This window comes from Montipora foliosa, chromosome 7 (genome assembly GCF_036669935.1).
Source record: "Montipora foliosa isolate CH-2021 chromosome 7, ASM3666993v2, whole genome shotgun sequence".
Taxonomy (NCBI): Eukaryota; Metazoa; Cnidaria; class Anthozoa; order Scleractinia; family Acroporidae; genus Montipora; species Montipora foliosa.
The window spans coordinates 17664800-17673767 of NC_090875.1; the positions used below are offsets into that span (position 1 = coordinate 17664800).

Genomic DNA, 8968 nt, shown 5'->3' on the forward strand with positions numbered 1-8968 from the left:
GAGCGCGCATTTCGAAATTTTTCGTTCTGTAAATGTAATGCGCAAGCCCAGTACAGAAAACTCGTACTCGTAGAAGTCGTTCTCGTACTCCAATCTGAAGGTCCCTACTAACTCTGATTATACGACTCCATCCTCTAGTTTACTGTATGACCTTGGCTGAGGTACGTTTGAAAAAAGGCGTTCGAATTACCTAGAGGTTACTATGTACAAGGTGATCAATTTGTTCATTCCCAGACTGATTCCTGAAGCACTATCGAGGCTCTACACTTTGGAAAAGCCTTCCCATTCAAGCAAGAAATCCCTGACAGTTATAACTGTTTTCTTTTATTATCCTTGTAAATATAGTCTCGTTAATAAACACATCCCCATTTTAGCCATTTTACTTTTAAATTATTATTGTTAGATTAAATTGTAAACACACGGTTCGATGAATAAACATACATTAGGTTTTCGTGGATATTGCCGTGACGGTCGTAGACCTTAAAGTTCCTTTCATTTTTTTGTGACATCGTCGTCGTATCTTAAACTCTTTATTTACTATCTGTTCGACTGCTCACAGCAATCTCTTCCGTTCTAATCTCTACCGAATTGTGAGGTCTTAAGGAAGGACAAACGTTGTATGCTAAAGACTTAACTGCGTTCTTTAAATCTGGCTTCTGAAGAGTGTAAAGAAGCGGGTTAAATAAAGACGAACATAATCGAAGATAGTATATGACAAGAGTGGGGATGTAAGGTAAGACCTGAACAGTATCTTCCAAATAATATTGCAGGAGATCCAGAATAAAGTATGGCAGCCAACAAGCGACGTAAATAAGTAATAATAACACGCAAATAAACACAACTTTTCTCTGTCGTCTTTTAAGTCTCTTCTCGGACTTCAAATACTCGGCCGGTAAATTCTCCCTCATTATCCTGTGACATTGTTGCCTTAGCAACCGCAAACATACGAGTGTCAAGAACAGTCATGACAACCAGTGAAATGACAAAAAAGGCAGTCCCCTGGAAGAATAAGTATGCATTTTCCTTCTCTTGTATCTTTGCCAATTCGTCTGCAGCTGTTTCCATTGCAGTGACTTGTAAAGTCCATGAAAGGCGAACTAATGCGGAAAGACTCACCAGCCAGGTTAATCCGAGACTCGCAAAAATGCGAGAGCGGTTGATAATTTCGCGATAGCGCAACGGCCATATTAAATAGACGTAACGATCGCATGTCATGACCAAGATGTGTGATATGGTAGACATGGCCTAAAACTGAAGAAGGTGGTGAACATTTGGCAAACAGAAATCCAGAATGTGGAGGTGCAAGTCACCATGAGCGGAATGCCGATAAGTCCCACGAGAAGATCAGACACGGCTAAACTAGCTAGAATAACGTTACTTATTTTCCTGAGATGTGAATTGCAGCTAATAAGCGAGATAACACCACTGTTTATTAACAGGATGAAGACCATCATGACTAGCGCGGGAATCGTGTCGGATGGAATTCTAGGAGAACTCCCAAGATTAGGTTTTTTTCCAAATTGGGTGTTATTATCCGATGCATTCGAGTTTCCTTCCATTTCAAAGCCGTTTTGACACGCCATGCTATCTGTAAAGTGCTCTTTATGGCAAGGTACACTTCATTTCTCTCGTCTTTACATGTTTACCGGGGTATCTTGTTGTCCTCGACGGCGATAGTTTTTGGTTTTACCTGTTTTCAAAGAAATTTAACCATTCTTCAGAGTTCAGGCCTTTGTGAAATTCATTCTCGCTACAAATCTGTAAAGAAAAAAAGAGTAGTTGCGATCGCAACGATTATTCTTAATTCAAAAAGTTTCCCTTTTTGCACAGCTGTTTCACCCTGTCTTCTTGTTAATTTTCTTTAACCTTAAGATTTGGAGAACATCTGTTTGCATAACAACAGATCTGTGTGTTTATCTTGTTTGTTTTAAGGTGCGGCTGCAACCTTTGAAGTACGCTTTCAAAACACGGCTTTTGTCATGGTGAAGTTCCTCTCTGTAAAATGTTAGGAAAATTACCTGTACATCCTATGAATGATTTCTAACCATTTCATTGTAAACAAGAAATTATAATGAAATCGAGATCATAGCGACGATATCTTCTTGGAGGGGCTAAATCCAAATCTGAGTTGAATTACAATGCTGATTTAGGGTAGAAAATAACACTTGAATGTGTTCTCAGAGAATATGCTCATGTCGTTGTTTAGAATATCAATCCGCGGCGCTCTTCAGAACAAGAGTCGAGTTTGTTGCATGCCTAACGCATGCAGTTTTCTAACCTAGTTCCCGGAATTTGTCTTCAGTTGATTTGGAAAGTGTCTAGAGTCTCGCATCACCTTAGCAAGTTTTCCTTTAGTGACAAGTTTTTTCTTCTTGCATGATAGTAGTATATTGAAACAAATGTGACATCTACTTCCTTGAATAGGCTCCCGTCCAAAATATGTCGTTCCCGGTAGAAAGTTTTCCTGGAAAGGCTATGTTTTCTTTGATTAAAGGAATTGCGGAAATCCTTAAATTTGGTTTCTTTTGCTTAAAGCAATTTATCGAGGAAAGGTTCAATGTGTCCATAAAGGCGACAATTTTCTGTCGTGACAAATGGGTTTGACAAAAAAGGCTTCCTAATGCAGTGAATCGGAACTGAGATTGGCCTCTTCAGTCCTGGAGGCTCTTAACAGTACAATCTCTGATCTCAACCTGCGACTTTAAGGACAACTAAACTTACTAAGCATATCATACCAATAGCACAAGAACCTCTTCGACTTTTTATTCAAACGAACACATTTTTCTTAGCGAAACAATTTCACAATTGTCACAGCAACAAAAGCGGTGCCGTTGCAGCTAAAAGCCTAAAAATATGGTTTGACTGGGCAGCTGACTGGGGCTCACAACCCCGCTAAGATTCCCATTTTTCATTGCTTTTTTTCATATGCATCCACATTGGTGACTAAAAACTCTCTTAGGAAGTGAGTAAACCTTTGCAAAAAACCTCGCGTGACGTAAATCTCGAAATAACGCATAGTAAGATGATGTAGACTCCATAGAGATTAAATGAAAGACAAAGTGTTTACAGGCACGAAAATGATAGAATGAACCTAGATAAGAAAACCAGTTAAGCCTTATTAAAGTTGACCACGTTACAGTGAATAGCGTTCAGGTCGCGCTCTGTGGATTGGCTACTCAAACTACGAATATCCTTAATAGTTTGCTATTCACCTCTGAGCAACTCGCGCGGGTCGGGATTGGCGCCCGAAAATATTGTGCTTGTTGCAGGGATAAACAACAAGTTAGGCCCGTTTCAAACGTCGAATTAACTTTACATGTGCTGAATCTAATGCAAATGAGAAAAAAATCTATTGTTTTCGCTCATTTGCATTAGATTCAGCACATGTAAAGTTCGACTTTTGAAACGGGCCTGAAAATCATCTTTTTGCGCCATATTATCTCACTGTTTTAGAATATACTAAAACAGTGAGAAAATCACCACTAGCCACCTCCACTTCATGGATGGTTGTTAAATATATCTCAAGGACACGTATTTGGCAACAAACCAGGCCGAAAGCAAGAAGAATCGAATGATTAAAAATCTTACTTTCAAATTGCATTTACTTAACTATAAAATTATCTTTTACAGTGCAACGGGCCTTACCGTGGCCACCCAACAAAACTTTCGCATTTGACAACTAGGTGTAAATACGTCATCTCAACAAACCATGCAAAGGTGTTCAACTTACAACCGTGCGGACTTTGCAAGGAGGCGTGACTGTCAATCAAATTCGCACACCCTGATTGGCGGATAAAATACTTGATAAAGTATTTGTAAAATACTTTGTTAGGTAGCCACGGTAAGGCGCGTCGCACTGTAAAATGAATTCGGCTTACACCGAATCGCCGGAACACCCAAATCTAGTTACACTAAGGAAAAAATTGCAATGGAAACTTTCAGAGTTTAGTACCTTTCGCTTTTCAACTAGATCCCTTTTTTGTCGCAAAGCCTGAGTTTCTCCAGCCCCTTAATTACAAAATTTGAAGTTGACCTTGTTTCAGTGTCTTCAGTCACAGCAAAGACAAATTTCCGGGCAAGATTTTCAAATAAGCCGGATTCTCTGTATTTGCAGAGGAAACGATTTTTTTTGTCTACTCGGTACTAAGTTCAAATTAGTCATAGCTTTTAGCCATTGGAAATTAGTTACTTAATTTTGAACACGGCTAGCCTTCGAAGAGCTGTCTTCACAATGCAAATACCCTAAATTAAATAATGCAAAAACAAATCGAAATCTATCTGAAAATGTTTAATTTGTTGTATTCATTATTCGATTTCAGGAATCACTCCACACTAAGTGTTTCAACCCTCAATTAAAAGAAAGAAAAAGAATTTAAGAACAATAATTATGAGCGAGACAAATACCATGCAGGTGACCCATACGTACTAAACACCGTATCGGCTCTGGGAAAAAAAAACAAACAAACAAACAAACAAATGACGGCTGACACAGACTTCCAGCTACAGCGGCTAGAGTACCATTCACACGCTACCCTCGACGACTTTTGTTATTCACTTTTGGAAACTTCGTACATTTGGGTGCGCGGACGTCAATCAAATAATTCCATGACGAATTCGACTGCTGCCAAGTGGACATGACTATTGTCGTGGAAACATTTGATTGACGTCCATGCACCCAAATGTAGTTTCCAAAAGTGAAAAACAAAAGTCGTCGAGTATCGCGTGTGGCTGGTAACAGCTGTAACAAATATGCCTTATTTCCCGAAAATATTTCAGTTGTCTTGATGGCTTTAATTGATGAAAAACCAACTAAAACTCGCCGCCGATTTTGCCTTCGCTGTCTTCTATTTACTGTAAGTTCTTACACTGAATGGTAGACATTTGAATGAGTGCCAATTTTTTTCCTTGCCTTAATTAAAACTCGTTCACAGAAGAGTCCCGTGATCAAAAGTTGATGCCGCCTGTATCCCCCACTTAAAACGATCTCTGATTTTCTTTTTTTTTCATTCTTATAACACTCGATCTGCCACTAACAACGCACTGGACGGTAAACTCACGTTTTTCTATGATGATAGCGGTCCAAATCTGGGAAACCATTCCAGCTGAATTGCATGAAGCTCATCTGAGGTAATTTCCCTTCAAAATGAACTTTAAAAATATTGCTTTCAAAACCAGGTTTATAGTTTTCTGATTTATTTTCTTATTTTCCTTTTCGCCATTTCCTAGTTGAATTCATCATTTATTGTGTACTGTTATTGGTTGTATTGAATTACTCAAAGTTCAGGTTCTATCATATATTTGGCTTCGCTCCCTGTATCTTCTATTACAAACTTGTTAACTGCATACTACATCATCTTGGTCCCACTTGTATATATACTTTATTCACTTCGACATAACAGTGACCAACTCGAAAGCCTTGGCTACTCTGTTAACTGTGCACATAAAATGAATAACCATATCCAGTTTTTTTTACTTTTTCCCTTCAATTTTATCTTGGATTATTTGATTTCTTGTTGCACTTTTTTTTTTAATAAGAACTTGTAAACGTTTGTATATATATTTGCGATGTGAGGTTGAGAACGTTCTAAGTAGATGTTACGTCCCATTTTGTTTCACCTGACAACTTTGATAGTGTTGAAGTTATTTTGGAACGATTTTAGGTAAGAACTGCTCATTATTACAAAATGAGATGTGTATCATGCAAAAACAAAACCATTGTTATGTTAGACAAAATATGCCCCTAAGTGTTTGGGTTAATTTACATTAATTTACCTTTATTTTACGCTTGCATTTAAAATACAAATGGGCAAAATAAAAGCGTTTTTAATCGAGTCTGGGTATTTTCGTATAATTAACACGTTCTTAAAGTGTTGGTAAATCTCAGCCACAGCGTTCTTATTCTATTACTATTAGTGTGAAATAAACGTTGACTTTGGCTTTGAAACATGTAACCGGAAACAAAAAATAAAACTGAAATAGTAACAACAACAACAACAACAACAACAACAACAACAACAACAACAATAATAATGATAATAATAATAATAATAATAATAGTAATAATAAATAATAATAACATTTATTTTTATTTTGAAATGATGGCATGGAGCCGTCGAAACGTCGCTCTTCTACATCGCTGCTTTTTATTCTTTAACCCTTATCTAAACCTTAATTAGTTATTAGAATAATAATAATAATAATAATAAAATAATAATAATAACAATAATAATAATAATAATAATTATTATTATTATTATTATTATTGTTATTATTATAACTTTATTAACATGTCAGGTAAAATAGCAGTTTCCCACTAAGTAAGGACACCTATCTACAATGTTAAACACTAATAGTACCCCTATATTCCCCTATATAATCTCTCTATAATCCCTTCCAATATAATAATTACAATATTAAGAATTACAAAGAGTGAAGTTAATGCAATTATTAGGTAAGATATGTTTGGCGAGGTCTACCTTCCTGGTCACTCTTTTAAATTGATTTACCGTTTAAGTTCTTTGAATTTCCTATCAATCTTTGACCAGAGTACTGGTCCTAAGTATCTGACCGAATGCTTACCATAACCAAGTGTTAACTCTAGGAATTATAAAATCGCTATTTCTTAAATTGTACTGATTGCTACTAATGATAAACAACCTAAAAAAATGTAGTCTGGACATAAGCAATGTCCTGTAACCTTCTTTTATATAAAGTGGGTAATTTGGCCCTTTGTAACAGTTCAGGATACGTACATACGAACATACCAACATACGAACTTTATATATTTACTTAACGCAAACTTTTTTTCGCTTGTTAGGTTTCATTCTGTATCATTGGGAGCTTTCTTCCCAAATTCTCATTCCAACTTTTTCTGTCACGGTTATTCGTACTTAGTGGCTCACTGACCACTTTAGATATAATCCATTTGCACACAGTAAAGATGATATTCCAAGAATTCATAACTCAAAATCCCTTATTGTCGATGCCAAAAATTGCCAAACAAACGCTAGGAACACTTGTTTGAGCGAAAAGGCCGTTCAGATATTTTCATACCAAGATCGCATCATGCTTGAACATTGACACTTATGGTTAACAAATTGGTGAATTTGAAACTACTGTAGGTGATGCATTTAAACCTCTTTTCTTGGTTGCTGCATGCCTCAGTTTCAAAGGGCGTCCTTGTGCACAACCATTTAAATGGAATTGAGTTGCGTATTCTTACGCAAATCAAACTCATTTCCCTTTCAATAGTTGAGCACCATCCAAGAATCACTTAAATTGAAACCGAGATAAACAGCAACTTGGAAATGGCCCATTGTAATGTGAAGCTTTTGTTTGGCTTTGGAAGAACGACCTACTTTTTCCATCTAATCGGTTACCGTAGTTTTGTTGTTGAATTAAACATTAAAAGCCCCACCTGGAAGATTGGAATATAGATGTCACCAGAAGGAGGGGAGGGTTTCTTTGGAAACGACTTGGTTAGATTTGTGTCCGACTCGAAAGTTATTGAATTATATAATGTCAAATTCGTGTTATTCTAGACTTCAGTCGAGGAACTGGTTTCATTTTCCATTAAAAGCATTTCAGCGAGGGGCCTCAGAATTGAATGCACTATCTATCAAATGAATGGAAAACGATATTCTTACACAGTAGGAAACGCGACTGGCTAAAAGTTGACTAGAGAATCACAAAATGAATGCTTGCTATTCAAAGAAAGAGCACGACTGCAGTTATAGAAAAGAACATGAAAAATTGTATTTCAAAATTTACACTTTGCTTGGAGGAAATCGAATAAAGTGGTGATCTGCAGAACGAACATGCAAGCTTCAACGACAGGTAAAGGATAATTACTTTAATTTCACTGTGTAGTCCTCTTGTATGAATATTCATAGTTCTGCCATCGATCAAAAACTACACGATATACATTTGCAAAAGTATGCTTCACCCAACTAACTTTTAGCCTTTAAACCACACTGCACAATTCAGTACTCCCTTCTCGCCAACTGAGTCGTAGCGACAATTCAAACAACATACTTCTAGCACACTTTTAAGACCTCAAATGAACGGATGCCTTGTTTGGTATCGAATGTGGGTTGCTTAATTAACACCAGTTGTTAAAACAGCAAAAGAAAAACGCTTTATTTTGCGAAATTATGGGTATTCGATCTTTTCCGCAAACGTATGTATCTAAGTCTACCGCTTCTAAAGCCCTAATTCCAACCATTGCTTTTTCAGGTAAATCAGTCAACCGTTCTCCCATAAAATAATACACCAAGAACATTTCCTCGCTTGCGCCAGACTTAAGCTTGATGGTTTTTTGTTTTTTTAACATACTGACTTAATTCCTCGAGTTGGGAATCGAACGTAATTGAAGATCATTCTCCCAACAGCATTTATTCGTTAGCAAGACGAATAAATTCCTTCTTTTAACATAGATGAATGATCAATGTAACAATCTGCACCTCATAGTTTAACCACGTGTTGAGTAATTCATTTTATCGTTAATGTCACGCGAATCATTCAAATAAAAGTGTTCAATTTGTCTTCCTTATCTTGGAAGATCACCTGCAATGAAAATCGTTGAATATGCTGGAATGGTATACTCTTTATTTATTTACAAATTGCCCCCAGCGGGTACTGAGTTTTGAAGACCCGACAAACCCATGAATCGTAATGGAAGAATAGTGCACAAGTTTCATACACATTAATGCGTGCTAGTAAAACGAATTGGAAGAATTAAATTTATAGCGCGGAAATGAACAGGATTCCAACTCAAAGATTTGTCCGGTACATAAAGTGTAATGAGAGCGAAGATTCCTACCTTACATAAAGATCCTAAGTGCACGAATTAACTTGGCGTATCACATTTCGCTTTTTCGTTTTGCGTTTGTCTTGAAAAACTCTATCTTATTTCCATTCTTCAAGCGTTGAGTAACTGGTATGTAGTACTCATGAGTCACCTTTTTGT

At 36.8% G+C, this 8968-nt stretch overlaps 1 pseudogene; it reads right to left on the reverse strand.

The window, feature by feature from the left end:
- Positions 1-311: 311 nt before the first annotated feature.
- LOC138011235 (histamine H2 receptor-like) overlaps positions 312-8968 on the reverse strand; it is a 9465-nt pseudogene continuing 808 nt past the window's right edge.